General features: G+C 43.8%; 1 pseudogene; it reads left to right on the forward strand.

The window, feature by feature from the left end:
• Nucleotides 1-11425: 11425 nt before the first annotated feature.
• LOC148182346 (olfactory receptor 14A16-like) lies at nt 11426-11988 on the forward strand (annotated as a pseudogene).
• The last annotated feature ends 1062 nt before the right edge of the window (nt 11989-13050 follow it).

Consider the following 13050-nt stretch of genomic DNA (forward strand, 5'->3'; position numbering starts at 1 on the left):
TCTATATGAATATTTCATTATTGTGGTCCAAATTACAAATGCACATATTACACTAATCAAATGCTTTTAGGGAATCAATTCCCCTGTTTGTTTTTTTTTTTAAATAAAATGAGATGTACTTCTGTCATGCACATCAATATCAACACAAAACCATATACACAATGAATAAAAACCTATAGTAGTTAAAAATCAGTCAAATAATAAACACTTATTAATAACATATGTCATATAGAATTACTATTAACTACTAAAACACTGCACCAACATCCCGTAGTCTGCAAACACACAACAAAATCAGTGAAGGATTGGATAACCACCTCTGGAAATGATTCTCCAAGCCCACTTCAAAATTGATCCAGCTGTCATATTAATAGGGTCAAATTGCTGAGTCAAAAAGTGACTCAAATACTGATTTGGTGCAAAAAACATCTGGATCTGTTGGCAAACATTCCATCCAGGTAAAGTCAAGGCTTGGCCAGGGCCTTAGGCTTTAAACTGGAAAGATGCCTCTTAACTCATTTTTAAAACAAGGTTCTCAATAGTAGCAGCTATGAGATGCTTACAGCACAGCAAACTGTTAAAATGCATTCGTACAAAGCAAATGATCAGAAGCTTTAGGTACCAGACCAATTAAACCATGCAGCAGTTGGTTTAATCTGAAGCCTCTCCCATGGCAGCTGACCCTCAGCAATAATACATTTTCTTGGAATTCTGAAAACACTGAAAAATAATAAAGGTATAAAAAACCCCCAAAACTGCACAGATTGCAACAACCAATAGAACTCCCGGTGAAGTCAAGGGTGTCACAGACTGCATTCACTTTTATCCACAAGCAGGTGTTCATCAGTGTTCTATCACAGCTGTTTCAGTTGTAGTCATCTTCATGTCTCTAGGAAAATAACTATACTTTGCAGTTCAAACAAGTATCTCCAATAAAACATAAAACAATTTAAATTAAACAATATTTAAACCTGGTAAAAATTAATTATGACAAAAGGAAATAACAAAACAACTTTAAAAGAATATAAAAGTTATAAAACTTAAAAACATTCAAACTTAAACATAATAAAACTTCACTTTGCTTAATTCTATTAGCACTTAATCTATATCAAATAAAAGCATAACTTAATCTTATTCAATTATTACAAAAAGACAACTGAAAGTTTGATATATACTTTTTAAACATGATATAACAGTAACATGGATTCACTATAAAAATTATTAAAATGTAACAAATACATCACAATTCTATGTCATCTGGCTTTGAGAATAACTCAGTAACTGCAAATGTTACTAAAAATACTTATTCATAACAGGAATTTGCCTAGTACATCCTTAAGTTGGTTAGGATTTTTAAAGTGCAGTTTTACTAGAGAAAAGCCACAACAGCACAGGATTTGGCAAGTTGCCATTCAGCTTTTATAACACTTTTCAAAAACATCAAGTCTAACTTTTAATTAAAATCCAAAGTCCAAATTGGTATATATGCTGTTATATATTTTTTTTATAACAAAAGGACTCACATTAAAATTACCTTTTTAAAATTGTGGATAAAACAAACAAATGGGCAATATATACTTACCTTAACTTTTGTCTTGTACAGCAAAGTTCTCCTAGCTAATTATTTTTAAAACCATGAATATCTTCTATAGATAACATTAATTGGAAGGTTGTTTTTTAGTAGCTGTAAATCATTCAATATTTTAACATTAGGTTTCAAAACTAATTATAGCAAGGTAACATTTACTTCTGTTAATATTCACCTTAAACACTTTTTAAAAAAGGGGCTTTTTGAACTTTCAAAAAATCACAACAATTTCTCTAGTAAAACTCTAAAAAACTGCAACTGTATAAACTCATAATTACTTAAAACACAAAATTAACTCTAAAAGGGTATATAAAACCATTTTTAAAACCCAATGAATCGTGACTTTTTAACAAACTGGGTACTATCCCGATGCTTTTTCTTGAAGAGGGAGCAGGGAGGTGAACTGCACACTTTGATGCTGCTGCTCTGCTGCTGTTATCTCTAAAAGGTTTGAGTGAAGTCTTTGTCATTCCCCACATACTCTCACAGAGGGGAAAAACAGAGAAAGAAAAAAAAAATCACAAAGTTAACTTTAACAAATGCAGTTCTTTCTCTCAGTATTTCTCTCGTTGTTCACAGATAGAGGGAAAAGGGCATGATTTTACAAAAACAGGCTGTGTTACATGAAAAGCCTCTTAGGGCCAGGTGGTAACAATGGTGATCATTGCAACTTATTAACTTTTAATTACAGTGATGAATTTTGAACTAGATAACATGTAGTTAGCGATTTTTTGTCTCTCCTTGAAGCTGTCTGAGCCACTTGTTTCTGCTCAGCTGTTTCCGTAATTGCTGATATTTGTCCTGCATGGCCATGGAGCTTTTTCTGCAGTACCTCTGCCCTGGGGGTGCCTTTGCTCTCTGCGCACACTTCAGTCCTTCCCCATGTCCCCCTGGTTTGGGTGGAAACCGATCTAAATCTGGCCTCTCTTCTTCCAGGGTAGTAAAGTTGGGACTTAAATAAGATTGTGGTGTTAAAAGTGTCTCCAAAGGTGGAGTAGATAGTTCAGGATGTATCATATCCTGCTGGTGCTGAACAGATTCTGTTTGTTGTTTCAGCATTTGCTGTGGAGCTGCTTTCTCCTTATTTTCTTCTCTCTGACTCTCCCTCCCTCTCTCCAAGGGCAATATAGACAGGAATGCTTGCCCAGCAGTGGGAGGTAGAGACGGCTGCTGCTGTGACGTAGGTAGAATTATGGTGCTAGCAGCCTGAGCATACCACACTTTCCTGTTTTTTAAGGTGTCTTGGGGTGATTTTATGATACTGGTATCTTCAATTGCTTGGTTTATGTTACTGTTCTGGAGTGACTTTATGATACTAGTATTCTTAATTGTCTTGTTTATGCTATATATATAAGTTCTGCACTTTTAAAACTGGTTTTGAGAGCTAAAGAAGTTAAAACTGTTGAAAGCTGATAAAAGTTTTTCTCTTAGCCAATAACTGGGTATTTCTGAGAATTTATAGTAGTTCTGACTATTAAAAAGTAAGATTAACTTGTGAACGCTACTTTAAGACTGAAACTTGAGACTTTCTTTGTCTCTTTGTTTCTAGCTCTAAAAAACAGCAAAACTTCAGTCGGCTTCCTTTGGTTCTTGCCCAGGCTATGTAGCCCGGGGTGGGGGGGCTGGGCTGGGCCAGCTGCAGTTTTCGAGTTAGGAGACGGGGTCTGCAGAGCTTCTTTTGAGCTCAGGTCGGGCCGAGCTCTGTTGCAGCTTTCTAAGAAGCTTCTGGGGTGGCTGAAGCTTTCTGAGAAAAGCTCCCAAGTTCTAAGCGCCACTGAGCTGAAGCTTGATACCATAAACACTTGCAGCTTAAACAAAACTTTAACTCTTTTACTACCTAGGTAAAACTTGCAGATTTAATCTTTTTTCTAAGAAGAAAGAAAAAAAGAAAAAGTGATCAACAAGTAAAAAGACAACATAAACTATTAAAAAACAGTGAAAAAAGAATAAACTTTAAATGAGGAGAGAAATAAAAAGATGTTTTAATAAGCTGAAATATTCTTTTGTTAAAGCTATGGAAATAAACAATAATGTTCTAAAAAACTCTTTTAATTCATAAAAAAGTATTTTAAGGAGAATAGAATATTTCAAAGTATAGATTTAAGCAAATAATAAAGTAGTTGTAATCATATGAGATGCTAGAACAAAAAAAAAAGTAATAGTTAAAAATCTGTAACCTTTAAAATGCAAAAAGAAAACTTCTGTTTCCAAAAAAGCTCACAAAAACAGATGAAAAAAACTTTTGCCTTTAAATAACTCATCCTTAAAATGACAACCCTAGACATCATGACCTATAACACACTTCAAAGTGATGTAAAATAAGAGGAGAGAACTAATGACGAAGTTTTCCAGGCAGCTGACATGAGAAAAATAGAAAACCATAAAAAAATTGTTTTCTTGTAAAAAACTCCATAAATTAACAGAAAAAAACCTTATTTTTCTCTACAAAAAATAAAAAAGAAACTTTAGCAAAGTTAAGACTGTTTTAACTATGAAAGTTTTTTGTCTCTATGTTATCATGTAAACGAGAAAATAAGTAGTAAAAAAAAATTCTAAGTTTTATTCTGGTTTCTTATTCTTATAGTTTTATTAATAAACTTTCTTTGTTCCTTTTAAATTTTAAATCTGTTTTACTCTTATTCTAACCCATATCTCACAACAAAAAATAAATAAGTTTTCTAGTGATTTTTTTAGCTAATGCTTTAAAACCACAACATAAGGTATTAATTACAATCTGCCAAGTTGGACCGAGAGACAGAGTGTCCTTGCTTTTTCCTGTAGTCGTTTTCTTCCACAACAAATCTCCTATGTCTTTCCATTCTTCTGCTGCAAAAGGCAGCAGCGGGACCTGGAGGTGCCCGCACCTATTATCTCTAGCCCAAAAAACAAGCTTTCAAAGGTCCATATCCTTGACTGATTCGCTTAGTTTAATGATAATGTTTAGAAGCAGTTTTCGTGCTGCTGCAAACCCTACTTTCATTTTTTGCAGGTGGGGAGAGGGGAGTGACCCCTCCTCCTGGTGCGCCCTTGGTCTGCCCCCCAGCTCCTCCGCCCTCGGCTTTCCCGCGGGCTTTTCCCGTGTCTATCCGCATGCAGATCCACTCCGTCGGCCCTGGCCCGCTTCCACGTCTTTGGGACTTCCGAATTCCCTCTGCCCACAAAGGGTTCCTGGTTGGAGGGCCAGATAATGAAAAACCACTCAGACTATTCACCGAGTCTTCACAGAAGTATGGTGAATATCGTTTATTTCTATCTTTAGCACACTTTTATAGGGTCTGACAGGGTCTGCAGGCTTAGCAAGCTACTATTGGTTAATACGTATTGTTTACATTCTTTCCCCAGTACACAAGGCTATTGTTTTTCTTTATTCTCACTGCTTCAGGAGAGTTTCAAGGACACTACCTTTAATACTGTCGCTTATACCAAAGGCTGGCTTGTGCAGACAGGCCTTTACTAAAATGTCACGCTTTTACTCTGTTAAAATGTTTTACTACACTTGCTTTATTCTCTTAACTCTAACCTCTGTTCTAGGTAGCCAATCCAAGGCATCACCAGAACCACAGCAGATTCCAGAGAGGAATATGCCCTCCCTGACCCTCACCCTGTGTCACAGCAGCTATACCCTCCCAGAGCACCAGGGTCCCACTCTGCACAGTTCTACATTGGACTTGCTAGGGACCACATCTCCAACAAAGTTCTTACTCCAGCGCTGTCCCTCAATGGGACTTGGCTACAGCTTCCCAAAGGCCTTTGTCTCCACACAGCGTGTCTGCAATGCTCTGGCCCTGGGCCCAGGCCACTGGTCATCCAGAGCAGGATGTACCTATCTTGAGGGATATGGGCAAGTGGGCATTTGTCCCCAGACAGCCACTCAGAGCTAATTGGGCTAACAGAGGTGCCCAGTCAGGTGGAGGCATGTTGGTTCCCTGCCAGCATCTCTGATAAGCCCTGTTTACCAAGGGCCCAAGGCACCAGGAAGACATTCAACATTCAGGGGCATCCAATAAATGAAAATCCACTGAGAAGTGGTTCCCAAGAAATGTCCATGGCTTCAATTTTTGTTTGACATTCCAGGGCATTTTTTAAGGGTTCCGCACCTCTCTTTACACAGGGACGCTGCAGGTTAATCAGAGATGTGTTGTGGGTCAGCTGAGAAACATTTCAGGCAACAGCCTGGACTGTTCACTCTGGAACTTGTCCAATGAGCTGCAGGGCCTTGGAAAGGAAGATTTTCCTGTGGAGTGTCCCAGGGATGAGAGACTGGAGTGTCCACATCAGCGATTCTTGACCAGATGGACAAGTACTGTGATGTCATTGGTGTGTTAATGTGGTCTTGGAATGAAATTGAGGAAGTGTCCACAGGGTCCTAATTGGGGAACATTGGCTGAGGAGAGCTCCAGGCTTTCTTGAAGAGCAGTGTCAGTCAGGGGAACTGTTGGGGGACTGACCACATGCCAGCAGCCTGGGGCTAATGAGCTGGACATGTACTGAGGCTCCCAGTGTGACCCTGCAGGTTCAGGGATCCCATGGCTAAGTCCCTGTTCCCTCAGGGTTGTGTGTGAGCTAAGCAGAAACTGTCCCTACATTTGTGCCAGCATTTCAGGAATGGGGTATCTCCCTTCTTTGATTGACTGGTACTTCTGCAAAAGAATTTACAACACAGTCCTCAGCACCAGAAAGACTCAGACTTCGTGTAGCCGTTCCAGTGGAGACCAAGATGCTCCAAGTGTTGGAGCACTGTGACAACAACAGGCTGGGAAAGTTGAGGAGGTTCAGCCTAGAACAGAAAAGACCGTGGGGAGACCCCAGTGTGACCTTGCTGGATTTCAAGGCATGTCACAGGAAATGTGGGGAGAAATGTGGGTGTTTTAGTGTGGTCTGTCACAATTAGAGAAGTGGAAATGGTTTTCAACTAAAACAGGGTGAAGTTCATATTAGAGATAAAGAAGAAATTTCTGATGCTGAGGGTGATGAAACACTGGCATAGGTTTCCCAAAGATCCAGTGGATGCCCCATCCTTGGAAACATTCCTGGCCTAATTAGACAGGCTCTGAGCAACATGATGGAGTGAAAGATATTTCTTCTCCCACTTCACAGGAGGCTCTGTGGTGTCAGCTACTGGAGTGGTTGGTGTCTCCTGTAGGATGCAATTCCCCCTGATGTTGGGAGGGATGAGAATTTAACAGAAAAGTTTTATGGATATGAATGCTTAACAGAAGATCCTCTAGAAATGAAAGTAAGCTTTGATATATAAAAAGATACTTTTAGGGATAGTTGTTGCTGAAACAGCTGAAAGAACAAAGGTTTAGTCAAGTTGGAAGGTTTAGAGCAAAGGTTTAGTCAGTTAGAAGGAAGTTTTATGGCTAAAGTCCAACAGGTTAAGTGGTCTTCAAACAAAGCATGTTTGCTACCAAGTAAAAAACCATAGACAGACAGAAAGATGTTTTTTTCCAAAGCAAAAAGGATTTTCCACTGCAAAACAAGTTTCAAAGTTTAACATGCAATTACTTACTCAGATGATTGGTTAGTCACTAATATTGTATGGTAATTTTAGCAGTTTTGATAGGATATATGAAACTGTAAACGTATCGTGTATGATGCTGCTTGGTTGTTATGTTATATATGCGCAGAAAAAGAAAGAGATATAATGCATTGTAACCAGAACCAAAGGGGCTTCTCTTTGTCTTCCCCTTCCCTTTGGCTTTCCCTTCCCAAGGACACATGGGCTTGCCTATAGCCAGCAGCTGTAGGCCAATCCACAACCCCCTGCTGTAACCTAATCTATGGAATAAACAGCATTATAAAGAAAAGCCATCTGAAGTCCTTATCTCTCTGTCAGTTCTTATACCCTGAGAGCAGAGAGAACACACAGCACCTACAGTTGGCAGGAATATCTTCCAATGGACATGGGAATATTCTGGATCAACAGGCTCAGGCTGCCCAGTTTTGTCCCTTTGTAGATGAACACAAGTATCTGAAGAGACTGAGAGACAGGAGGGCCTGCAGTGTCTCAGATTCCTTTCAGTTCCATGAAGCCCTACAGTGTCCCAGGGTGCTCTTTGTGTCACATGGTCCCACAGTATTCCATGGACACTTTCGTTCCATGAGGTCTCACAGTGTCACAATGGATCCTTGGTTCCATGAGACCCCACAATGTCTCAATCATCCCTAGACACCATGAGGCCCTGAGGTATCACAATGGTCCCTCCATTCCAGAAGGTCCTGCTGTGTCACAGGTGCCTCTGGATTCCATGAGGCCGCACAGATTCTCAGGCTACCTGTTTTCTGTGATGCCAGTGTCCCAATGGATCCATGGTTCCATGAGGCTCAGCAGTGCCATAAATTCTCCTCAGTTTCATGATGCCACAGTGTCACAATGACCCCTGTTAGCCATGAGGCCCTGAGGGATCACAAGGGATCCTGGGTTCCATGAGGATGCACAGTATCACAGTTGTCCCCTTGGTTCCATGAGGCTCCATTGTGCCAAAGGAACCTTTGGACTGTACAAGACTCCATAGCAACAAAGACTTCTTTTGGTTCCATGTGTCCCCACAGTATCACAATGGCCCCACTGGTCCTGAAGGCCCTGCATGGTCACAGATGAGAAGCACTGGAGTGAGTGTGGCAGCAGGGGAGGTTTGGCAGCAGGACTGGAACAGGAGCAGCAGCTGTGGAGCAGGAGTGAAGCAATGGAGGAGCAATGATGGAGCAGCCAGAGAAAAGCAGTGGAAAAGCGGTGGAACAATGGTGGAACAGGCACTGTAGCTGTGGCACATTGGTGAAACATTGATGGTACACTGGTGACACATGGTGGCATACTGGTGACACATTGGTGGCACAGGCATCGCAGCTGTGGGGCAGTGCCTGAGATGCCAAAGCTGCAGGACACAAAGCAGCTCTGGGTGCTGTGTTCTGAAGGAGCCAGCCCCGCACACCAGAGCTATGCCCATCAGGCCGGATTTTGGCCTGGGGGCTGTTGGGGAGGGTGCAGGGATAAAGGTGCTCTTCCCCTGGTGCAGCCTTGGCCAGCGCTGACTAGTGCAAGAGCAAGATGAAGGTGCCTGTGCTCAGCGTGGTGGGGCTGTGGAAAGCAAGGATACACCACAATTTATGGGGACTCAGGGGTCTGATCCTTGTCACTGCAGCCACATTTGATAGTACCGGGACCATTCCAGTTCATCTGAAGTCATTAAGTCAGGACAAACTCAGGACAAAAGGATTCAAACTGGCTTCTCTACTGCAAGGAGACACATTGTGGGAGAGGCTTAATGATTTCTGATTTAGGAACCAAAGTGAGTCAATTATTTGCCTGTGGTTTTGTTCTAAACCAGGGACAATTTCTAAATTACTGCAATTTGGCTTAAAAAATGAGAAACATATGTCAGCACTGGGATACTGAACACTGAATGAAAAGCTGTTTGTGGCCATTATGATCCAGAAAACAGTTGAAATAATTTCTCTATTTCAATCTTTCTTCCTCTCTCTGGAATGAACCTCCAGCTCTTCCTGCAGTTCTGCTTTCCATAATCTGCTTCTCTGGAGTTGGGATGTGTCAAATGAGCAGTGGGAAGAAGGAGGATAAAGGACCGTTAAAACTGCCAACTTTGTTGTTGTAGCATCTGAAATTTGAATGTCTGTTTTTTAAACTATTCAACCAAATCACAATTTTCTAACTTTTTTGAGGGCCCTATTTGGGAACAGATCCTCAGAGTTACCTCACTGCAGATGCTTTTTGGTTGGTTTTGCTACAAGTTGATGAGAATATCGGCATAAGGGGAGGGATGAGGGAAAGGGAAGAAACAGTTCTTTTCTTTTGTCTTCCTTGCGGAAAGTCTTCTCTAGAGATTGTGCTGCAGCTGGAGACTTCCTTGTACCTCCTTGTACCTTGTAATGCTGATAAGAAAAGAATAAACAACCAAGACCGAATGAGAGAAAACTGCCTCCCTCTTGTCAATCTTCAGTTCAAAGGGAAAAAGAACCTAACCACGAAGTCCATAATGAGACAGGCCCCCAAGCATTTCTGCAGGTGAACTCCTGCTCCAGTATCTATGGGGCAGAGCAGAAGGGCTGCTCTGACTTTCCACCCTGCTCTAGGAACTTCTGCTTGGCTAGAACAAACCCCATAAATCCCTTCCCTGAGAAGGAACGGAGGGGCCCTGTGTCCCTCCTGGTATCTGAAAGGGACAGTCAGGGCTTCTGGCATGGGTGGGATTGGTAGCCTGGCACAGCAGCCCCATGGCAGCATCAAGGATGTGTCTCTGGTTGACACTGGTGCAGCATGTGCTCAGAAACCCCCATTCCAAAGAGGCAGAACTTATCCGTATTTCTGGAAGGAAGACAGGATCCCACAGACTGTCTGTGCTGGAGGCCCAGGAACGTCTCACTGGGAAGGAGTGGATAAAGCCCCCTCGTGGAACTGGCCCAGGGGCTCTGTTCATCCTTGGCAGGGACCACCTCCAGACTGGGTCCTGGACAGACCTATCCAGGAGCCCATGGGCTTTTGGTAGCAATGCCTTGAGAGTGGAGAAGATTCAAGAGCTGTTTGGCTTTGCCAGGACCTCAGAGAATCCTCTTCTGTTAGGGTTGCTGTTGGGTCCAAGAACAACAGGTGCCCATTGGTGCCTGACAGGGCAGCAATGACAACATCACAGTCCCTGTTTCCCTTCCAAGAGCTCATCAGCACCTGGAGAGCAAAGGATTGCTCAGGAAAACTCACAGCCTTCTGACCACACTCAGTGCCATCTGACCACAGCAAAAATCCAATGGAGAGTGGAAAATTGTCTCAGGCCTTGAAAAGTGTCTTGGGCCTTTGATTCTGACTTTCACACCTTGGACATTTGTGAAGTTGCCTCTGTGGATCTGAGACTCATGGACTCAGCACCAAATCTCCCATGGGGCTCATGGAAGTGCAGAAAGCCTGAAGGAGCCACTCCTCTACCAGAATTGTCTTCAAGACATCAGGAATTGGTTCAGGAGTGGAGTTAAAGTGGAAAATTTCAGCAAATTCCCTTGTCTCTTCTCACCCAGCAGAGCTGTTGCCCTCCATACTGGAAGTTTTCTGCCAGTCTCCTCATTCACACCCTGAATCCTGCAGAGGAGAAGCTGCTGAGTGACCGTGCTGTGTGTGCTGTGCTTCCTTCTGCAAAAACATGGAGGCATTTGGAGATGTTTCCCCATCATGCTCTGCTCCTTTGTCCCCACCCAGCCAGTGGGCTCTGGGCACTGCTGAGGTGTGGGGCTGGCATTGAACACAACATCCCACCTTTGGGACATTCCTTCCTTTGCCCGGGGGTGCTGCTGGGCTGAGTCTGCCCTCAGGCAGGGAACAGTGCCTGCAAAGCATCTCGATGTTTCCTTTGAGCCCCATGGAGAAGACACCTCTGTGCCTTCTGCCCAGTATTTCACTGCCAGGATAGCAGGAATGCAACACAAATCTGCCTTCAAACCACCCCTCTGCTGTGGTGGGGAACTTGACCAAAAGGAAAAACACAAACCCTCTGGAGCTCTGCGCGTGTCGGGGGAGTTGGGAGCAACAATGATGAAAAGCTTTGTTCTGTCAGGAGCAGATTTCACCCAAATTCCCCCTGTCCTACTGTTTCTCAGTTGTTATAGGACAGAAGTGATTACTGAAAAGCCCACAGCAAACACCCAGCTGTCCTGGCAGCCTCAGCCAGTGCCAAGCACAGCTCCAGGCAAAGGGAGCTGCACACAGGCAGGACTGAGGGCACAGAGGTAGGGTTGGGCATTTCTGGAAAGAATGAAGCAGGTTTTCCTCTGCAAAGTCCAGCCTCATGTCTCACTGTCTTTTGTAAATGTCCTTGTGACAGAAGGCTCCAGATGTTCAACAGCAGATCCAGTACCCAGTTCCTCTTCCTGGCCTTCACAGACCCTCGGGACCTGCAGCTCCTGTACTTGTGGCTCTTCCTGGGCATCTCCCTGTCTGCTCTCCTGAGCAACGGCCTCATCATCCCTGCTACAGTCTGCAACCACCACTTGCACACCCCCAGGGACTTCTTCCTCCTCAACCTCTTCCTCCTTGACCTTGACTCCATCTGCAGCACTGTGCCTAAAGCCATGGCCAAATCCCTCTGGAACACCAGGGACATCTCCTATGGGGAATGTGCTACACAGGTCATTTACCTCTTCCTCTTCCTTGGAGCAGAATATTCTGTTCTCTCCATCATGTCCTATGTCCACTCCATGTCCATCTGCAAACCCCTGTGGTCACTCTGGGACTTTCCTGGACAGTGGAGTTGTGCCTGCACAGCAGCAGCTGCCTGGGCCAGTTTCTTTCTGCTCTGCTGCTCACAGCCAAGACATTTTCTGTGCCACTCTGCCAGGGCAATGCCTTGTGCCAGTTCTGCTGTGAGGCTTCCCCGGGGCAGTGCCAGTGGCAGTGACTCCCTCAATGGAGTAACTGATGGCAGAGAAAACCAGCAAGTCCTTGGTGAACTTCCAGGATAGCCAGGGAAAAAATGGTCTACCCAGGCCATGCCAAAATTCAGCAAAGTCCTGCTGGAGCCAAGTAGACCAATTCACCCTATGCCCGGATGCTGTGTTGTTGCCACTCCACCAGCTCTGGGCAGGGCTGGTGGCTGAGCTCGACCTTGGACCCAGGTAGACCTGGCTGCCCCGTGACACCATAGAGAAGGGTACTGCTGGCGACTGAGCACTGCCTCAGAGCAGGGCTGACCTGTCTGCTGAGGAACCCCCCAGAGCCGGGTTCACCTGGCATCCTACTTCCTCTCCAGACATTGAGAAACCCCACAGCCACATGGCTCCCCATAGCTACATAGACCTGTCAAGCAGGGAAACAAATTTCAGGATCAGTAAATATTTCTGACAAAAATAAACATTTTTTTTGAAAAAAAAAGTATTTTTTAGTTGAAGAAAAAATATTTTTGAAAAATATTTTTGGAAACCCTTTTTTTCATTTTGGACCCACACCAACCTCCATCATGATCACAGCCAGCATCTTCTCTTTGCTCTGCCTGTGCGTACACTCACTCGCTCAAACTGCCCCCACCAGACCCCACATAACCTGCAGCAAACAAGCTGGATAGTGGGGGACTTCTTGAGAGGCAGCAGAGCCCAGCCATAAAGTGACCAGCACCTGGCCCAAAGCGCCTCATTTTCCAGGAGAACGGAATTTCAGACAGACAAATACACACAGGAAAACACGGATACACAGAAGGGAGCTTTGCTGAAGGGGTTTATTGATCATTCAAGGGAAGTGGCCCTGAGCTCCCAGGGCATTGGGGAGTCCTCCAAGGATGATCTTATCTTCATGCCACTGGAGAGGGACAAGACATGGGTGTCACCAACACTTCCAATTGAAAAAGGCAGAGACAAGAACATGACACTGCTGTGTACAATGGGACAGGACAGGGAGCTTCTCTCAACCCTTCTCTCTGGCTCATCCTGTTATCAGGAGCCAGGAAAGGACTGTTTCATCCCACCCC

Source organism: Pseudopodoces humilis, chromosome 33 (assembly GCF_049639895.1).
Source record: "Pseudopodoces humilis isolate 2021_Gansu_Grassland_sample_001 chromosome 33, ASM4963989v1, whole genome shotgun sequence".
In the NCBI taxonomy this organism is placed as follows: Eukaryota; Metazoa; Chordata; class Aves; order Passeriformes; family Paridae; genus Pseudopodoces; species Pseudopodoces humilis.